Source organism: Aythya ferina, assembly GCF_964211825.1.
Source record: "Aythya ferina genome assembly, chromosome: 4".
NCBI classification, from domain to species: Eukaryota; Metazoa; Chordata; class Aves; order Anseriformes; family Anatidae; genus Aythya; species Aythya ferina.
The window spans coordinates 38,891,260-38,913,592 of record NC_140300.1 but is presented as its reverse complement, the minus strand read 5'-3'; positions in this window follow the sequence as shown (position 1 = coordinate 38,913,592).

Genomic DNA, 22,333 nt, shown 5'->3' with positions numbered 1-22,333 from the left:
ACTGGAATTTTTGAGTAGTGACACTACACAGCTGTAGAGGGAAACATGTGAGTTGCTAAAGGAGATAGTTTAGAAGGAGCAAGTCCTACTTGCCTCAGCCTGAAACTATAGTGAATATGAAATCAGAATGGTGAGATGAAAGAAAGAGGGAGGAGAGTATTCTGTAATGTTTAACAGATGCTCTAGATACACTGAATATCACAGCATCACTTTATTTATGGTAGCCCAACTTAGTTCACTGGTGCTTTGCATAAGGAACTGTTTACCTCATAACAGTGCTGTCTAAACAGGTAATAAAAAAAAGTTTGTGTAGCATGTTTTAACACTGCACAGAGAAGAAAACCATAACGATGAGGACAAAACTGTATAAACAATTTTACACTTCCCATCTGAAAAAGTCTTTTCAAAAATAATCTAGAATTCCCTGTATAAGTATACAGATAAGCTAGTTGTTATCAGCTGCTCTTAGTCCATCTAGGTTGAGATGCAGTTATCAAACATCTTGATTTCCCATTTCTCCACTGAGCCTTCAGTTTGTGATTTTTCTCTGCCATTTGGCAGAGATGGACTTGAAAAAGAAGTTTAGATCAAAATTTCTCTGTATTTAAAAGAAGCAGTTAAAACCCTTATTTTCTAAATGATAGTTGGAAATTATTTTTTTTTTAAAGCATAGAATTTGATTTATGTTGCTCTCTAGAGCTGGAATTAAGGGATATATTAACATCTTGTTTTGGCTCTGTTGAATTCTGCTATTCTGAATAGCTGCACGTTTGCTCTCGGAAGCAATATCTATTACTTCCTTTTGTGTCCATTTGATTGTTGCTGTCCAAGACTGAGTTAACTTATTTTGGTGCCCATTGTCTTCTGAATTGCTTGAATCTGTTGGATGGCAGTTTCCAACCTGAAAGCATCTGGACAACCTTTTCCTGCCCAAAATATAAACAAGTTATAGGGTGGCATTGCAGCTCCTTTGGATAAGGATGACATAACCTTCAGAAAACCCATGTTGCTCCTGAACTATGGTTTTTGTTGTGTGAAAGAGACGAAAGCATAAGTTTCCCCTTGAAATGAGTGAAGAGTTTGAACATCTGAATTAGGACCACTTGCAGGGACTAATTATTCTCACTTTGGCTATTTTTGACCTTTCTTAAACTGCATCTCATAAATGCAAAACTGCCTTATTCATTGGCTGAAACACTTCCTTCACTAAATCATGGGATCAATGTAGATGTGTTCCCAACTGTGTGATCAATGTTTTGGTGGGGTTTGTTTGTTTTTAGGAAAGGTGAGAACCCACTTTATTCTCTGTGTCTCTGTCTCCCTCTTATCTATATGATAGTTTCTTAGGAAAGGAAACTGGCTCACTGCATGCTGGATAGGATTGTAATTTCTTTGACTGCTTGTTCAGCACTGGGAGATGCATGGAGGGGGTAACATCATCCCAGAATTTAGAATCATGTTTTGTTTTGTTTTTGTCCTGTTCTTGGTGGAATTTAGAGGACTTAAAAATCTGTACTGATGTTCCCAAACCTGGCATAGTTTTGATTATCTTAATTTACTTAATGCCTGTTGGCTTTTTTTTTCTCTCTCTCTCTCTCCTCAGCTCACTTTGTTGTTATATTCCAAATGCTTCTTTATTTGGGTTTTCCTCTATTTTCCTTGGGATATCCCTACTTGATGTTGTTCTCCAAGGTACAAATGTTCCTATTAGGTTATTAGTCTTCATCAAACTTAATCTACATTAAAAAGCAAGAACAGGCAGTTTTTAATCCTTGTGATTTCTAGTTCTGCCATGTATCACAGATTGGGGCTGAAAATTTCTGGCATGTCTTTTGCTCTGTATAAGCTCTATTTGGGAAGGGAATAGTGATTCCTGGAACTGAAATCAAAAAGAATAATACGGTAAACTATATTTATAAAAAGAAGCCCTAGTAGAGGTAAATAAATAAATAAATAATAATAAAAAAAAAAAAATGAAGAGAAAGCAGAAGGTTCTCTAAGGAAATAGAATTCTTAAATTGCATGGATTTGTCATTTGCCAGTAATCTAGGACGGTGATTTTCAGACTGTCCTCTGCAGAGCACTTCTATGTACTTGGAGGAGTTACTTTTGTCAAAATTGTGCAGCAATGATGAAAAATTGAAATACGAGGTCATTCCACTATCCTAGGAAATTTCACTTGGGTCTGGCTTCAAGGAGAATTGCCACCACTCCCTTATATTTCTTTGTCTTATGGGGTTCCTGTACAAGAAATGAAGTTAGTTTCTCTTTTTTTGATGTGCCTGTCTAAAGACAGCTGAGTTCAGTATGCTTTTGGCACTAAAATTGGAATGGAGAGACAGAAGAGAGTAAGCTAAATAGCAGAATCATCTCAAGTCATACAATTCAAAAATCTAAATAATGTCAACTTTAGCAGTCCGGTGAGAATACATATTAGTAAATGTAATAATCTGTAGTTTTAGTGGGGGACAAGGATCAGAATGAATATACAATTTTAAATTCACCTTTGTCTCACAACAACAAGAAAAATAGGATCAGCCGTCCTGTTAAAATTGTTGTTCTCCTTAATACTGTAGAAAGAATATTTTTCATATAACTTCAGGATGTTGCTTTGCAAGATCTGCAACCAGGGCATGCATATAAATTACCCAGTAGCAGCTGACAAATGGGAAGGAGTCAGGGGAATAGTCATAAAGAGATCTCCCTCTTGCTCTCCATAAAAATAAAATATCAACTGAAATGAATAGTAGTAGTTAAATAATATTATGATTTTACTACAGTGACGGTTTCTTTTCAAGTGAATTAAATCTGATAGTGAAGATTTTTTTGGTTGTTTGGATTTTTTTTATATATAAAAGAACAAGTTCTTTTATATATAAAAGAATTTTATATATGTGTAGCAGCCCTCTCCTAAATCTACAGAAGATATAGCAGTAATTTCAGTAATGAAAATAGTATTTGCTCTAACCAGTTTTCAAACTTTTCCTGCCGCTGCATTCCAACAGCTTCTCATTAATGTTTTTCGAAACAAATGCTGCAGTCTTCAGTGAAGTAAAACCTTCACTTAAGTCAATGTAAGTTTTCTCCGTTTTGGAACATCAAAATCTTCCCTAAGTATTTCATTTATCATTGTTTTAGATATAGACCAATGGAACTGCTGTGGGTAATGAAAACACAAAACACATAGGGAATCTGTTAACTTATGTCTGTGCTAACTTATGATTTTCAGCTGTTGTCTGGAGGTGGTTTTCTTTGTTCATTACCATTCTAACCAGCTACAGAGATGTCCTCTGAAATCTACATAAAGGCAAGGGTAAAAAGATTAAGAAATAATGAAAAGATGATTCCTACAATCTATTAAAGCTTTTTCTGTTGAGGGAAATGCATGCAATCAAAATTCCAGAAATTAAAAAAAATGTTAAAATAACTGTTTTATGTAGCATCAAAGGGAGGAAAATTAGAGATCACAGAGATTATGAAAAACGATGTCTATTAGTGTCATTTGTGGTTACAGCGCTAAACAAACAGTTCTCTTTCACAGTAGAAGGACTGCTAGAACAGACTGTTAAATCTAATGTAATATTTCTCTTCATCTCCTCCTTCCCTGCACCTGGTTTCTCCACTGCAAATAACGAATGCAGCTGGTCACACTTCCAATCTTCCTTTCTTTCTTCTGCCTAGGTGACAGGGGTAGCCCTCTGGGATTCTTTGAAATGGCTGGTGAGCAAGATATTTTCCTGTTTACAATGACTAGTAATGCTTGCAAGCCTACAGAGAGCTTAATTAGTTTTTCTTTATCTCTGCTTCGGTGTGTCTCAAAGTCTCTCAATGCTGAAATATATGCTCTCTCACATGCTCTAAGAAGAAGAGAGAAGTACATTGTGAATGAGCTCATTTTGAGCATCACCTTATGGTTTCAGTAGTTCTGTTGGCTCTGTGCTTGGAGCAGTGGGAAATATTTTGGCAGCTTGGTTGTGTGATTTTCTACTCACTCATCAGTTTGATCCAAATGGGTGAACAGCTGGGATCTCACCATCTTGGAGACAATTGCTTACTGGAGTTCATTTCTCTGGCAGATGACATGCTGTAATTTTATTGAATGGTGCTTTGCTATTATCCTTTCTTTCCTTTTTGCCTAATGAAAAGAATATTGAAGTTCAACCTGAAAGTCTTTATCTCTAGTGTTTGTTTTTTTTTTGTTTATTTATTATTATTTTTATTTTAGTGGTAAAAAGCTTACTATTGTATTTGCAAACTTTCAGGGAAGATCTGACAAATAAAATTCCTTGAGGACATCGTTAAATGGGTTTTTCTCCTTTGAAAAATACCCAAACCTTATCACTAAAGTTCAGTAATTATATGCAGCAGACCCACAAATAGTCCCATCGTGAAGTTTTCTATTTTCCTTGATACCCTCCAAAAGAAAAAAAGTTAAAGCATTCAAGTACAATACTTTTGAAATATTTAAATGACCTTAAAAGTTAGAAATACTTTAAGCGTGGATATTCCCTGCTAAAGAACATAGAAAGTGACATTGTCTTATCAGTTGAAGGACATATGCCTCACTGCCATGAAGTAGCTCCAGAATCACAGAACTGTCTAGGTTGGAAAAGAACTCCAAGATCACCTAGTCCAACCTCTGACCAAACACTAACCAGTCCTCCACTAAACCACATCACTGAGCTCTACATCTAAACATCTGTCAGTTTGACCTCAGTGCCAGGGAAGCTCATGGAGCAGATCCTCCTGAGAGTCATCACACAGCACTTGCAGGGCAAGCAGGCGATCAGGCCCAGTCAGCATGGGTTTATGAAAGGCAGATCCTGCTTGATGAACCTGATCTCCTTCTATGACAAAGTGACGCGCTGGGTGGATGAGGGAAAGGCTGTGGATGTGGTCTACCTTGACTTCAGCAAGGCTTTTGACACCGTCTCCCACAGCATTCTCCTCAAGAAACTGGCTGCTCTTGGCTTGGACTGGCGCACGCTTCGTTGGGTTAGAAACTGGCTGGATAGCCGGGCCCAAAGAGTCGTGGTGAATGGAGCCAAGTCCAGTTGGAGGCCAGTCACTAGTGGCGTCCCCCAGGGCTCAGTGCTGGGGCCGGTCCTCTTTAATATCTTCATCGATGATCTGGACGAGGACATCGAGTGCACCCTCAGTAAGTTTGCAGATGACACCAAGTTAGGTGCGTGTGTCGATCTGCTTGAGGGTAGGAAGGCTCTGCAGGAGGATCTGGATAGGCTGCACCGATGGGCTGAGGTCAACTGCATGAAGTTCAACAAGGCCAAGTGCCGGGACCTTCACCTGGAGCGCAATAACCCCAAGCAGAGCTACAGGCTGGGAGAGGAATGGTTGGAGAGCTGCCCGGCAGAGAAGGACCTGGGAGTGATGGTGGATAGTCAGCTGAATATGAGCCAGCAGTGTGCTCAGGTGGCCAAGAAGGCCAATGGCATCCTGGCTTGCATAAGAGCCAGTGTGGCCAGCAGGTCTAGGGAAGTGATTGTCCCCCTGTACTCGGCTCTGGTGAGGCCGCACCTCGAGTATTGTGTTCAGTTTTGGGCCCCTCGCTACAAGAAGGACATCGAGGTGCTTGAGCGGGTGCAGAGAAGGGCGACGAAGCTGGTGAGGGGCCTGGAGAACAAGTCCTGCGAGGAGCGGCTGAGGGAGCTGGGCTTGTTCAGCCTGGAGAAAAGGCAGCTTGGGGGCGACCTTATTGCTCTCTATAGGTACATTAAAAGAGGCTGTAGCAAGGTGGGATTGGTCTGTTCTCCCACATGCCTGGTGACAGTGTGAGGGGGAACAGGCTAAAGTTGAGCCACAGGAGGCTTAGGTTGGATGTTAGGAAAAACTTCTTTACCAGAGGGGTTGTTAAGCATTGGAATGGGCTGCCCAGGGAAGTGGTGGAGTCACCATCCGTGGAGGTCTTTAAAAGATCACAGAATCACAGAATTTCTAGGTTGGAAGAGACCTCAAGATCATCGAGTCCAACCTCTGACCTAACGCTAACAGTCCCCACTAAACCATTTCCCTAAGCTCTACATCTAAATGTCTTTTGAAGACTTCCATGGATGGTGACTCCACCACTTCCCTGGGCAGCCTGTTCCAATGCCTCACAACCCTTTCAGTAAAGAAGTTCTTCCTAACATCTAACCTAAAACTCCCCTGGTGCAACTTAAGCCCATTCCCCCTCACCCTGTCACCAGGCACGTGGGAGAACAGGCCAACCCCCACCTCGCTACAGCCTCCCTTGAGGTACCTATAAAGAGCGATAAGGTCGCCCCTGAGCCTCCTCTTCTCCAGGCTGAACAAGCCCAGCTCCCTCAGCCACTCCTCGTAGGACTTGTTCTCCAGACCCCTCACCAGCTTCGTCGCCCTTCTCTGCACCCGCTTAAGCACCTCGATGTCCTTCTTGTAGCGAGGGGCCCAAAGCTGAACACAGTACTCGAGGTGCGGCCTCAACAGAGCTGAGTATAGGGGGACGATCACCTCCCTAGCCCTGCTGGTCACACTGTTTCTGATACAAGCCAGGATGCCATTGGCCTTCTTGGCCACCTGAGCACACTGCTGGCTCATATTCAGCTGATTATCCACCAATGCTCCCAGGTCCTTCTCTGCCAGGCAGCTTTCCAACCACTTATCTCCCAGCCTCTAGCTCTGCTTGGGGTTATTGCACCTCAGGTGCAGTACCCGGCACTTGGCCTTGTTGAACTTCATGCAGTTGACCTCAGCCCATTGGTCCAGATCCTCCTGCAGAGCCTTCCTACCCTCAAGCAGATCGACACACGCACCTAACTTGGTGTCATCTGCAAACTTACTGAGGGGGCACTCAATCCCCTCATTCTTAAAGGATCCAACAAAGATCATTGATAAAGACATTAAAGAGGACTGGCCCCTGTACTGAGCCCTGGGGAACGCCACTAGTGACCGGCCTGCAGCTGGATTTGACTCTATTCACCACAACTCTTTGGGCCTGGATATCGAGCCAGTTTTTAAACCAACAAAGCATACCCCAGTCCAAACCATGAGCTGCCAGTTTCTTGAGGAGAATGTTGTGGGTAACAGTGTCAAAGGCCTTGCTGAAGTCAAGGTAGACCACATCCACAGCCTTTCCCTCATCCAGCCAGAGTGTCACTTTGTCATAGAAGGAGATCAGGTTCGTCAAGCAGGACCTGCCTTTCATAAACCCATGCTGACTGGGCCTGATCGCCTGGTTGCCCTGCAAGTGCCACGTGATGACGCTCAAGATAATCTGCTCCATGAGCTTCCCTGGCACTGAGGTCAAACTAACAGGCCTGTAGTTTCCCGGGTCTACCCTCTGGCCCTTCTTGTAGATGGGCGTCACGTTTGCTAGCCACCAGTCGACTGGGACCTCCCAGAATTGTAAATGCAATTTCAAATCTTTTTTTTTTTTTTTTTTTAATTTACATTTGATTTCAATCATGTAATGATTTTTCTTGATTTTAAATAAATTCCCATAATATTCCTGTATTAACATGTTTCTCCTCCAGAAAGGAACACTGAATATATTAAAACAGTTAATAGTACTTATCAGATAAAGGGGTGCAGTTCAATTTTCTTGGTTCTTCACAGAGGACTTAACTTCTGTTTCTTATTTTTAGTAGTGAAGAAGACTTAAAAACAGGTGAACTGAATTATCTATGTTCACATAGTTAGAAAATAGTAGAGCTATTTTACTTTTAAAAGTAATATGGACGTTAATTTTTCTGGTTATTTAGTCACATGATCTGATTCTGTTAGCATAACACATTGTGACCTCTTTGTAAATTCATCTTCAGATGAAAAGGAGCTGTTTGTCTACATCTGTTGATAAATTAGAACAAGAAACAAAATGATTCCTCTGTATGATTTGCTTTGCTTGTTTTAAGACCTTAACCTTAAAATACTATTGTAATTATTTGCCTCTTTGAACAGTAGAAGTATATTTAGTTATATTACGGAAACAACCGTAAATACAATCTGTTGCATTCCCCTGGGTAAAGGAAGAAAAGAACGTCAAGATAGCCTACTGGCTTGTGGGCTTGCAGTGAGCAGAGAACTTAGAAAGTTAAGGACCTTCCTCCTAATTTTCATTTTTGTTCTCTGACCTGAAGTCATTCCATCTGAATGAGGTGACGGTGCCTTGGGATTGAAAGGGAAGCAAAGTGTTAAGCGTGATACAGGTTGGACAAAAACTAGTGAGATTCTAACTTGACCTAATAGGGAGAGGAAATATGCACAGGAAAATGATGTCCCTGGGAAAATAATATAATTCAAGATAAAGGAACATTTCACAAGACACTGCTGAGATAGATAGGACGTAAGCACAGTGATGGCTTTGTGTTGCTAATTTTTCTTTTCCAAGCTTTGTCTCTGATTTAAACTTGGTGCTTCTGTAAGAAAAACATATGACTTTTTAGTTACATAATAGGTATGTATAGTGAAAAGTCTCCTCCTCTCTCCTGTATTAGGAGTAGGGGATAAAATTTGTTTCCTCAGTTTTAGAAGGAGTCACAGTATACTTGAATCTAGTTCTTCCTTTCTGCAGGAAAAAAAAAAAAAAAAAAAAAAAAAAAAAAAGAGAGAGAGAGAAAAAAAAAAAGGCAAAGAGCTTGTGTATGTATTTTCAGTCCAAGTAGAAATAACATTTTCAATTAATAACTTTCTCTTCACAGTCTGCTCTCTGTTAGTCCAATCTGGAGAACAATTCTCTTAATCTTAGCTTTCCAAGAGAAGCAAACAATAAATCTCTACAGTGCTGCTTGGCGCAAGTACTTTTTCCCAGACAAGAAATAGAGAGTTTTTATTTCCAGGTGCTTTTCTGTCCCTGTCACTCTCACTCTTAATCATTCTTCTCTTTTCCTACACTAGCATGCAATATCTCTACTTAATATACAGTTAACTTCTGAGAGGTATAAAAAGACTTTTTAAAAGAAGTCTTCAATATGGTCAATAAATTGTTTAATTTATGTTGTTCCAAAAATTACTGTGGTCCAAAAAATACCTAGTGAAAGTATTGAAGCCTTTATTTGTAAAAGTGTCTCCCATGTCTAAATATATCAGTCAGTATTTTGTTTTTGTTTTAAGTTTAGGCTTTAGGCAGCAATCCCCTTCAGACCTTTCCTTGTTGGTAGAAGTCACACCTTTTTGTCAGTAGAATGGCTCACATGAACTTGCAAATTTTTCCAAAAGTAAATTAGGAAAAAATCTCATGAACTGGTTTGTGACAACCTTATTTTTATGTTTGCGTGTGTGTATATATATACATATATCAGACTGAAAGTCCGAAATGCACTTTAAATATATTTTTTATGAAATTGGCATTTAATTTGAGAAACCATATGGAGAGCAGTGCTTATCTGATGAATATCTAGTTTCAGCAAGTGGATATGACAATATTTTAGTCAAATTTTAAAATAACAATATTAGACGTAGTTCAGAGAATTCTTAACCATTATCTTTAAAATAAGTAAATAAATAAATAAATTTTTTGAGCCTCAAAGAAACACATTCAACTTGTTGCATCTGTTGGAAGTGATGGGAAATGTGCTGTAGATGTTCCACCTAGTAGCCAAGACATTGAAAAACTGTGTTTGGACACACAGAATGTCTACGTTTGTGGTAACAAATATTTTACTTAATTTGTCTATTGTAATGTCAAGTCAGCTTGCTGCAAAACAGTTTGATATCATTTGCTTCAAACTGTAGGGGACTAATTCCTTGAAAACAATTTTCAGTGTATCGGCAGGCTGCATACATGGCCGTTTTCAGTAATACAGATGACAAATGGTGGCAACTGATCTCCAAATGACTATCAACTGTTCACAAAGTTCTGTATAACTTTGTTCAACACTGTGCTTGCTATGAAAATGCCACTTCATGATTCACAGAATCAGAGGAGATTTGATTAATTATTTGAAGCTGTTTTTTTTTGTTTGTTTGTTTGTTTTGTTTTTTTTTTTTTTTTCCCTGTCCAGAGGATAACATTTCCAAAATCAAATGACATGTTAGGCTAATGTTTCTCCCAAGTTATGTATGCACAGTTTTCAATGGAGTCTTTTATTAAAAGTTGTTTTTCTGCATCTTTGTATGAGTGACAGTGAAGATGTGGTTGTTATTGAGGTAGAGAATTTGGATGTATCCATTAAAATAGTGTCATTATGTTTTCTAAATACGGTATATCCAATAACTTTCCATTGTCTGAGTGGCTCTGATATAGCCCTTACTATTTCTAGCTGCTTTTCAGCTTGTTGTTTCATTGTTTAATTCTGTTTAATTAAATCAGCTTAATTAAATCCCATAGTATCCCCTCTCACTCCCTTTGCATCTCCCTCATTCAGTGCTTTTACCAGCATCTGTAACAGTTTTAGTAAGCTTAATTTAGATAGAACAGAAAAACTTGGATGGTTCAATCCCATTAATTAGTACTGTCTGCCATTGTTTTTAATCTATTGGCTATTTTTTTAAGCTTCTCAGTGCTCATATATTGTGGATGATTTCTCAGAGGTCCAGGATTTCGCCTTGGTTTTGATACAACTTCTGTGACTTACTGATTTCTAAGCCTTATGGTGCAGAACTGTAGCAATACTGGACTAGAAAGCTCATGCTGGTTCCAGTTTCCTTAAAAACATAGAATATATCTTGACCCACAAGGATCATTGACTCCAACTCCCTGCTCTGCAAAGGAGCACCCAAACATTAGACCGTACGTCTGAGAGCATTGTCCAAACACTTCTTGGACTCTGACATGCTTAGTGCTGTTACCACTTCCCTAGGGAGACTGTTCCATTGTCCAACAACCTGTTGCAGCTCTATGCCATTCTCTTGGGTCACATCACTGTTCACAAGGCTCAATGCCTCCACTCCCCTTTCTGAGGAATCTGTAGGCTGCCAATGAGGTCTCCCCTCAGTATACTCTTCTTAGGATGAACAGTGCAGGTGACTTCCACCGCTCCTCATATGTCTTGCCCTCTAGACTCTTCATTTGTATACTTAAGTAGTTCTCTCTAACTCAATTACTAGTTTGAAGCATCAAATGACCTTACTGTAATTGTCCATACCGTTTTATAAAGTAAAAGTATTGGGCTTCTCTATATCCTGAAAGCATGTTAGAGCCTACTAAACCTTTGAAGGGAATATATATTAATCTTTTTATAGAAAAATGAATGTGAGGAACCAGTAAGTAGTTTCTACAAATACATGTGTGTGTATATATGCATGAATATACAGATTACATTTGTGCTTGGGAAATTTTCCTTAGGATTTAGAAAAAAACTGTTTCAGTTTTTTTGTTTGTTTGTTTACTTTTTTAGTAAAGAAATGTGAGAGTTAGTGTAATTGTATAGAAAACTACTTGGCAGTTCTGATAACAGATCGTAAGCACCACTGACTCTGAAACTTGGAAGGTGGATTAAATTGGAACATAGATTAAATGGCTGACTGCAATTTTATTTCAACTGCTTTTAAACCCTACACTGGCCAAATAGGACAAATAGAAGCCTAAACAAGCGTTTGCTGCGATCTAAAGAGTTGGGTGTCACATAACATATGCCTTGGAGCTTGGCAATTGTCTTAGTTCATCTAGTCCAAGTAAACATTTGGCATTCTGCTTGTTTCCTGTCTAGAGAGCATGTTTGCTGTTTTCTGGTTATATTTTTTGTTCTTGAAAAATATTTTATCCTGTCTCAGACAACTAAAGGCTTTACAATAGTATAGGCAAATTGAATTTTTGCCACTCAAAGAACACAGGGCCAAAACTTGTCTTTCCTGCCCATAAAGGAAGCAGAGGGAGACCTGAATGTTTAAACATGCTACTCTTGATACTGTCTTCCACTTCGTATCAGTCCATCAGCAGCAGCTGTTTCCAGAAGGAGTTGCCTCTACAATAATTATGGAATATGAAAACAATATACAATATACAAAGAAATGTGATAATATTCTCTGCATAAAAGGAAAGACATACAGTTCCATTTTAAAGTATTATTCATTCTAATTAACCAAAGCATTCAACACCTACTGTGTCAGAATAAAGATGGACACTGTATCATGAAGATGGCTTTGCTAATTCTGGTTGAAATATGTTAGAGTAACTGGAAGAAAGAGGTAAATGCTTAATCAGATAATCAGAATATGAAAGAGAGCAAACAAACAAACAAACAAAGTATGCTGATCCTCCTCAGACTATGACATCTGAAAATATACAGATGTGTAGTCAGGCTTGAAACTCTATTGCAATGGTAGCTATCATAGTTCCACTCAGATGAAACCTGTACAGGTCAATTCATTTAATGCTTTTTTTTTTTTTTTTTTTCCCCTAGTGTATGAGAAAAACAGCACATCAATGCTTTCTAAAAATTGAGAATTTAAAGTCTAGTGTTTGCATGAGTGATCAAGTATTTCTAGCTATGACATGTAAGGAAGTCTAAACAAAACAAAAGAAAAATTGCAAGATCTCTGAGGTTTCATACTGCTGACAATTGTATGCATTCTGCACATATTAGAGACTATTTTTAATAAGATTTAGTCTGATAAATTTACTATCTTCCTTATCCAATATATCATGCCATTTTGACAGATTAATTTGAAATCATATCTTGCTGTAATTAGGAAGGTAGAAGCTATCCTAAAAATTATATTCAAGAGGAATGGCAGGGAACAGGTCTGGGAATGGTCTCCAGGAATCATACAGACCATCTGCCTTGGAACAGAATTTAACAACTAATACCTTCTTGATATCATGAAGTTGTTCATAGCACCTGCCAGCAATGGACACTTCAAACACTTTCTAGACAGCTTTTTTACATCTCATGTTCTTCTCTCCATTCTTACTCCTGTTTTCCATCCTGCTATTAAAACACATACTTCGCCTTTGGTCAGTGAACGTGGAGATCTACCTTCTTCCTATTCATTTTGGAAAAAGAGAGGAAGGAGGTTAGGAGAATTGGAAATAATGCTTTATTAAATACACAACCAGGAGCATTTAACAGATGCGTAAAATGAATATATATATCTATATACACACACACTTCTGGCTGTATGAAAGAGCAGCAAGCTTAAATACTTAGGTTTTATATTCTTATTCAGAAAAATTGCACAGATCTATGTCTATGCCATTCTACCATATTTTCTGTTATTTCTAGTCTATTATAATGCAGAAATTGTATGTTACTATTGCAGTTGTGTGCCTAATTTTTTATAGTTGAGATTTAAACAAAAAAATATTTATAAAATAACTGTATATGTGTGGTTTTGTTTTGGATGATTTGATTTGGTTAGTTCCAGTCACTTGTGATAGGACTGGTGTTTTGAAGGAAATAAAAAAACAAACAAACAAAAACACTAGTATGTATACGTATTTTAGGAAGCATAAAAAATGGGTCATAGATTTTTAGCATGTGATTAGTAAGTATCAAGAAATGTTTAAGTGTTTATCCATAGTTCTGTCACACTGAAAGCCAGTCTGTAACTTCTGTTTTAGGAAATAGACAGTAGATTAAATAGATATTTTATCTGTATGCAAATTTCATCTGACTTTATGAATATAGTTTCTGTTGTAGCATATTATTAGCTGAAATGTGCTATTAACTATGCAGCATTTTTCAACATCAATTTAAATAGAACTAAATGTGTTCTCTTGAACATAGTAATTGCATCCTCACTTTTTTATTTAAAATAATTCATTTTACAGACAATAATATGATTTACCTTCTAATATAAATTCCTTGGGGCAAAGATAATGTATTATTCTCTGTTTGGGAGACAGGCACATCATGGGAACTACTAGAAACGAAGGATAGTAATTACATTTCTTAAGGGGAGAGGGAAAAGCTTAGTTTAAACTTCAGGAGACATATAAATGAGTACTCTGCACAGAATGAATTTCAACACGAATGAGCAAAACCTTTGTCTATATTAAAAAAAGGGGGGGGGGGGATATTGCAAATTAAAGTTCTAGAGTGTTTTATGTAAACAGCTTGAAAAGATGGTGAATGTTGGTTTTGAGTGTGTTTATTATCAGAAAAATGAAATGGTGACAATATTACGGAATTGAGGGTAACTGATAGTTTTTTAAAAGAAAAATGCAGTAGTTAAATAAAAGTTTAGTTTATTGATGGGGAGAGGAAAATCAAACTTCGCAAGGGAATTTCTGTAACCTTTTAGGAATGCTTTCTTACAAAAAAAAACTAACCAACAGGTCTGTCTGTCCACCAAAGCTGTCTGTAAGCTATACTGAAAGTTGATTGTCCTATGCCACTGATGTCCATATGTATGGACATCTCTCTGAAATTTGAAATATGCAACAGTTCAACGAGGAATCAAAAAAAAAAAAAAAAAAAAAGCATTAATGCCTGTCTTGTTCCTAATGTTATAAGTGAAGTCTCAACTCAATCTGAATTTGGTAATATTTATAAAAGAAATATTTATACAAGGTATAAAAGGCAAGTAAACAGCCCTGGATGTGCAGGGAGTCTACAATCCACCAACACGCACACATGAACATCAAACATTCTAAATATATAGAACATTGCTTTCATATACTAAACACGAGTATACTTATACAATCAGAAAAGGGAACAAACAATCCTTTAAGTTCCATGACTTACTAAACTCGAGTACACCTATACATATGTACTATTAGAAAAGATAACAAATAATCCCTTAAATTCCATGACTTAACAGTCTGCATTTTCCATTCCTTTTCTTTATTACAAACAAGTCTCCAGTTTACATTCCTTTTGAACAATATGTCTCGCTTTAAGTTGTCAAGCAACTCGGTCTTCAGGACTTATGTATCCCGTTCTTCCCGCATCAAAGAAAAGTATATCCATCTCCTTTTCAAGGTCAATAGGCCCTGGGCCAAAAGGCACGTACAGGTCAGCAGGGGGCGCAATAGCAAAAGCCTTCGATGGCACTAGCGGTGTGGGGGCCGATGGTGTAACAAGAAGGATCAGTAAACGAGCCCGCAGTTCCCTCACTATCTGGCAAACCACACGTTTCTGACTGTGGGCCCACATGGCTCTTTAAGGCCTCAGAGATTGCTCGCCAGGTGCTGAGCAATCCCACTGCTACCTTGTCGTTTTTGGTAGCAGAGTCCCACACCTTGACATCAATTTGGTCGTATTTCAGGATCATAAACTAACTGATTGTTAATAAGGAGAATAAGCTGTAAGGTTACCAGGTCAGTCTTTGTTTCTAGAGACCTATGATTCCCCATAACGTGCAACTGCTTACCAGCGAGGGGCAGTTGTGTGTGTGGGTCCGCTTCTCTCAGCTTGAGCTTCTTTCTAGTGACTTTATGTACGAGCTTCTATGAGCGGTTTGCTGAGTTTGGCCGAACCTGTCTTCATGAGGCGATCAGTGTGCCTGTTCCCGTCCTGGTCTACATTCTGCTAGCCTGTTTCTTTTCATTCCTTCTTTCTACTTCTTTATCGATGACATAACTTCATCGTGTTGTCTTTTCTTCTTTTTTTTTTTTTTTTTTTTTTTTTTTTTTTTTTTATCTTGAGGACAGGCTCCCCTCTTATACTCTTCTCCCCACAGCAGTTCTTTTCAAATCAACCTTTCATTGATCAAACAACTTTGCATATAACAACAACGGCACACACCCAGAAACTTCCATGCCTTGACGGCTGGAGAACAAGCAACCTGAGACTGCATGGGGTCTCCTGAATCACCCTTCTTTGTTCCCTCTAAACTCTTTTACATTCCTGATGGCCTCATCCTTAAGACTCTGATGTTATCATCAACCACAGGGCTTTGCAACCCCCATGACCACACTCCCAAATCTCCCCCTTCTTTATTAATATCAACCATTTTCTCGACACGAATTACCACTCCATATATAACGCTAATCTCTTCGTGTTATAATGACGACATTTTGAATGAATCGGACATATTGGCAAACTTCTCATGCTACTTTACTAATTTGCTAGTATAAAACCACAGAACGAAGGATGAGCTCTTACTTTTGTTGTCATTATTTTCGTGTCATAGAAACTGTTTTCCCTACATCATTTTTACAGGAGTAGTCAGATATTTTGTAAGAATTCATTTATATTTTACCTCTTCACCTAAAATTAATTGAGTTACATTGATTATGGTGATGCCATATTAATTTTGGTACAGAACTTTTATCAAGAGTATTTTATGAGCAGTTCTACTGTATGATATAAATAAAAAGAGAAAAGGTTGTTACTTGCATAGTCCTAAAACTGTTTCATTCTTAAACGACTTTTACACATTTTAAGATTCTTTATAGAAGAACCACATAGTCGGTTTAAAAAGAACCGTAAAAAAAAGCATGCCACCCTCAGCCACTATCAAGAACAATAGCTGTGCCTTCCATGGCCTTTCATTGCCTGAGGCCATGAAGTGCTTTTTAGATGATATGTTACTGACTGTTCTAGGCATATGTAAAAGTCTAGTTTGAAATAAACTCACCTTGTTGATGGAGAAAAATGAGATCATCATTATCTAAAGCATGCAATTTTTCTTTGGTGGAAAAACAAGCAGGTGTGCAGAATTGTATATCAAGCAGCATAGGTCATGACAGCAAAGAAAAAACATCGGATTCTTTCAGCTTTACTATTTTTTTCAGTAATAGACAAAAGCAGTCACTTAAGGTTGGAATAAATTAAAGCTAGGGTCTGTTTTCATAAACTACATTGAATATGGGAAGAGTATCACCTGGAGACTATAGTGAGGTGGGGATTGGTCTCTTCTCATAAGCACCAAATGATAAGACAAGAGGAAATGGCCTTAAGTTGTGGCAAGGAAGGTTTAAGTTGGATGTTAGGAAAAATTTCTTCATTGGAAGGGTTTTGGACTATTGGAACAGGCTGACCAGGGAAGTAGTTGAGTCACCATCCCTGGAGGTCTTCAAGAAATGCATAGATGTAGAGCTTAGTGACATGGCTTACTGGACTTGGCAGTGCTAGCTTAAATGTTAGCCTAGATGGTTTTAGAAGTCTTTTCCAACCTACATGGTTCTATGAATGATTCTTTACACTCATATGGAATTAATTACAGGAATCAGGCCATTTTTAAGTGCAGACAGTTACAAGACCAGATCTACTTTTTTTTTTTTTTTTTTTTTTTTAACAAAATACTTTTTTATAGCTGCATGAGATATTTATTTTATTTCATTTTGCTATTTATTTGGCTAGAACAAATGCTGTTTAATGACTACAACAAGGGCAGAAAATTCTTCAGCTGGTTTAATGCTGGAAAAAAAATAAGTCTACATTGATAATATAAAACAGTCCTAATGTAAATGTTGGTTATTACTCTTGAAAGGAAAGAGTTAAGATGAAAGATAGATGCTTACTTGCAATATGAGTTCTTTAGAGACCTTTTTGAATTTTAATGGAAGATCTGTTTTAATTTCATTTAAATGTAATCACTTTTCTTAGGGTTGTATTTTCTGACAAGTTTGACAGTCATTGTAGAGAAAGATTTTTCAAACCTTAAGTCCTTGAATACATTAAAAAAAAAAAAAAAAGGTAGCTTTGTTATTACAGGGAGAAAAAAGTCCTTTCAAAACTTCAACCTTTAGAGATCAGTTAATCTGAAAGAGTTCTGCCCTGGTTATGTTTTAAAGCATACACATACAGAGATACATACACTCGCACAAATTCAGTGGTGCCCTCGGGGTGCCTCTGTTTGTATTACAGGGCTTTTCACTCACAGTTCACCCAGGGTAGAACTGCTCAACTTCCCTTTGTGCTCTCGAAGCCACCTATAATAATACAAATAGAAGTACCCTCAGGGCACAGCATACAATACATCAAGAAAAGCCAGAGATCCTCTGGGGTATGAAGTATATAAGACATAGGAAAGAGTCTGTTTTCCTCCATGGTAAATAAGTTGTTTGTGGTGTGTTTTTTTTTTTTTTTTTTTTTTTTTGTTTTTTTTTTGTTTGTTTTTTTTTTTTTGTTTGTTTGTTTGTTTTGGTTTGGTTTGGTTTTTTAAGAGTGTTTGGCAAATTTATGTGAGCTTGCAATTTTCTAAAAAAGGTGAGGCTTTGTAGCATCTTTAATTTCAACAGCCAAATGATTGGTCACAGCCTAAGAGATGTAGGTTGTTCCCTGGGAGGTTTGCCTGTTTCTGTACACAGAGAATATTTTCAGGGCAATTTACATTTTCTTTAATAAGAAACCAGAAGCTTCAAAATAAAAGGCAGAACTGTATCAAGATTCATAGCTTAAGTGCTGCACCACAGATTTACTTTACAAAATGAGACTGAATCACTGATGCACCTTTGTGTCTTTTTTTTTTTTTTTTTCCGAGCCACTCCTTATCTACTACATTGAAAAAAAAAAAAAAAAAAAAAAAAAAAGCTTCATTTCTGGCAACATTAGCTCCTTTTAACTTAGGGCCAATTAACCTTGATATCTATGATAACTTTTTTTATAATAATGAAACAGTTCTATTGCCAATAGTTTCAGCCTTTTATTTTTTTAGAAAATGTGTAAAAGAGGTGGTTTTCTACAATAGTGAATATTTTCTTATGATCTCTTCTAAAATGCAAGGGGTACATGAAAAAAATAAAATGTATGAAAAATGCATGAAAAAAATAAAATGCATAAAGTGCATGAACTTAAGTTCATGCTTGTTAATGCTACGAGAGAGTATTTCACAATTTGAGTAAGTGTCCTTTTGTGGACACTTCTCTTGTGTTTTTGACTTTTACTGTTATCTTTAAAGGCTGATTGAGATCAAGGTGCTTAATGAACTTGATTGCTACTTCCAGTGGTCTTAATTTACGTAAGATATCCTGCAGATGTTAGTAACCAGTCTCCAGCTGCAATAAAGTGTTTCATTTCCACTGAAACCAAGGGTTCTCTCAGGATTTCTTGATAATATGGTACTAGTCTCACCCTTTCGTTACTGAATATTTGATACTGCTGCTTCTTTTGTGCTATTTTTTTTGTGTTTTCACGATGCCACTTTACCACTACTACATCATCTATTTGATTTTGCGGTTTCCTTTATGCACAGTGACTATTGCTCTAAAAATAACCATTTTAATAAATGTATCCACTATATTGGATCTTTTATTTTAACTCAAAGACATACTGTCCTGATTTTTATTTCATTTTTAATAAGAGTCTTATTTATATGTAACTCACAATTCTGAAAATATTTTTTTTTCTTTTTTTTTCTGTGTTTGCCTAACAGGTTGGCCACTTCTGTCCCTGAATTCTGACCTTTTTTTATACTACTGTTCTGGCAGAGTCAAATATCTTCCTTGTTTTCTCAGGTCACTGAAGCCTAAATTGAGGAGGGGAATAGAGACTAACCTGGAGACCCTCTCATTTAAAGGTTTTATTTGGTATTTGTAATATTTTATTTGGCATTGTAATATGAAGCTTTGAAGGACAATGCCCAGTCACACAATATACGATAAACAAATGAAAGGCCTGATGAGTTTGAGTGGTAGTGTCCCCAGAAAGTTACCCCAAAGTCCTGTGGCCATGTAATAATGCCCCCAGCCCTTTACCTCCACGGAGTGCTGTATGGTAGGGGCAGGTTGTTTAATTGCTGTATACTGCTAGACTCTGAGATCTTATATTGAGCTGTAGTGCCAGCATTTTTTGTGGTTGTCATTAATGCAGTTTACCATACACAATGCTATCTTTCAGCTAACCACAAGCCTGAAGAAAACTGGAACTGTAAGGAGAGAAAACCAATTCAAGCTAATTCTAGAGGAGATTGGAAAGCTGTCAGCAAGAGGAAAACAATTTGAAGACAGACAAGTATTTGCTGTCAAGAGTTGTTATCCTTTAAGAAGGCTACTCTCAGATTCTTGCAGTTTCTTGACAACTAAATAAAATCAGAAAGCCAAAATACATATTTGGAACTCAGGGATTTATTTTATTTATTTTTTTTTTTATATCACCTCTAGACTCAAGCAACCGCATGATGTTTGTTTTCTGACTGCCAACTTTTCACATACCTGAGATTGGTTACAAAAGCCCAAGGAAACTTTTCGTCTAACTTAAACATGCTTTCCAAAGCATAAAATTGTAAGCTATTGGTTTCTCCCTGCTTCCACTTTTGTTTCAGGCTGAGGAAAAAACGGGGAAAAATGCTGCTTAAAAATTTGAAGTCCATATGCAGTAGAGTTCAAACATTACACATCAAATGTCTACCCGTGAGCACAGAATGAAACAAAGTTTTAAAATGTTTGGGTGCTTCTTCTTTGGGTGCTTTTTAAAATGTTTGGGTTCTTCTTCTTTGGGTGCTTTTTCTACTACATAGAAAAAAATAATATTAATTTTCAAAGCACATTACCATTTACCAAGCTGAATTTTCTTTACTCCTGTAGTTGAAGTTTTTGCCTTGCCATAATTTCAGGTAAGTCAATATTCAGGCATAGTGGTGTTTGTTTTTGTTTTGTTTTGTTGTGTTTTGTTTTTCTCTTGTTTCCATTCAATTCTGTATGCTATCGCAAGTTCTTAACTTTTCAAAAATGTTCAAAAAACTTTCCCTGAAATATAAGAACTTTCATAAACCACATGTCTGCACTAAATCAGTTGTGGTTCAAACAGATCTTCTGTGTCTGCATGGGAAAAGATGAATTGCTGGTATGAAGCTACAAACATTATGGTAATAAATAAATAAATAAATAATCCTACTAGCATTTTCTCCATGTGATGAAGTCTGAAGAGGGGTAAATAAGAGGCATTGACCATCCCATTTTGATATTTTTAAGGAGGTTTTAATTTAATTCATCGTGAAGAACTTTTAAGGTATAAAGCATGATTCATAAACCTTGCTTATTACAGAATAAAGGCAATACTTTATTAATTGCAACCCAACACCTAATAACCCATACCAAATACAACCTATCCTTGTTTCTTAAAAATGTTTAAAGGTTACTTATTGTAGATGTCACTGCACTTTGATACAAAGTATTCCCAGTTTAAGATCTGATCCCTGGATAAATGCTTATATGCAGGACAGTTAACTATTTATTTTTTTGTGTGTGATTTGCTTCATTTCATGGTAGTAAACATAAAAATATTTACATACAAAACATCAACAAATTCCATACTAGATTTGTTTTTGATCGATCATTCTTCAGGTGCATTAGCCTATTAAACATATTGGAAAAATATTCAGGGAATAGCTAGTCTACTAAGAGAACAAGGGTCTTTTAAAAGAAGCAGAGAAAACTTACCATATGTCAATCTTGATTGCATTGGGGACAATATTGATTTAAATATTGAAGGTAGGTATATATTCTGTGGCAAATGGTTTGTGTAAGACCGATTATTGTCTCCTAACTGATTATTAACTCCTAAGCAAAGCTTCTGACAGAAAGCCAAACTTTATGCTCTGTGGGTTAGATCACTTTAAATTGCCATAATTCAGTTAAGAAAACTGTGAACTAGCAATGCTTTACAAGTTGTTACTAAGAAATGACCCAAGGTTTCTGAAACTTAGAATTTCATTTTCCCTCTCTGCATCCTACAGGAAATTTCTTCTTCTTTTTTTTTTTTTTTTTTTTTTTTTTCTGTTCATTCATCACTTTAGCTAAACCCATTTTACCTACAGTGCTTGCAATTCAGCAACATCAGAGAAGCAAAGAAATAGTAGTAGTCTGGCAAAATATCTATTTTTTTTTTTTTCTACAGGCAAAATATCTATTTTTTTTTGCCTAAGACATTTTACAAGCTTTATTTTTGCTGGATTTCACCAGGACAGAATATTTCTACTAGAAAACCTCTATTTTTGTTTCCTTTTTTTTTTTTTTTTTCCCTGAGGTTACAGGTTACAACAATTTCTAGATCCTTTCAGTCTCTGAAAGGAAAAGAATGTAGTCTTCCACTTTTGAGCCATACCATCTTCTAAATGAATGCAAGGCCATTCATTCAGCTAAAAAGGTCAACATTTTATGTTAGGCTTGTGCCAGATTTTCAGATGTTCTTGTCTATATATTTATTCATATTGTCCTTTCTAAGTCTTCAAGTAATTAGTTTTTATTTGCATGCATCATTTCACTGCTTTGCTACCAGGATACAGTCCTTGCTTTTTGGCTGTCCTATGATTTTATTCCCTATAGCCTTTCACTGGGGCTTTTTACATTTTCTTAAAGCTTCTGCTGGAATTGTTTGTCTCCACGGTTTCTTTTCTTTTTTTTTTTTTTTTTTTTTTTTTTTTTGGTCAATTTTAGTAGCTCATAGGTTGTGCTGCTTATTAATGGAAGAAGGCACAAAACAGATTTATTTTTTTTCAGTTTCAGAGCAATGACATCGGTCACTTAAATTGATTTCCTTTCACGAACATTGTATTTTATTAATTATTCTTTATTCACAACTGTTTTAGTTCT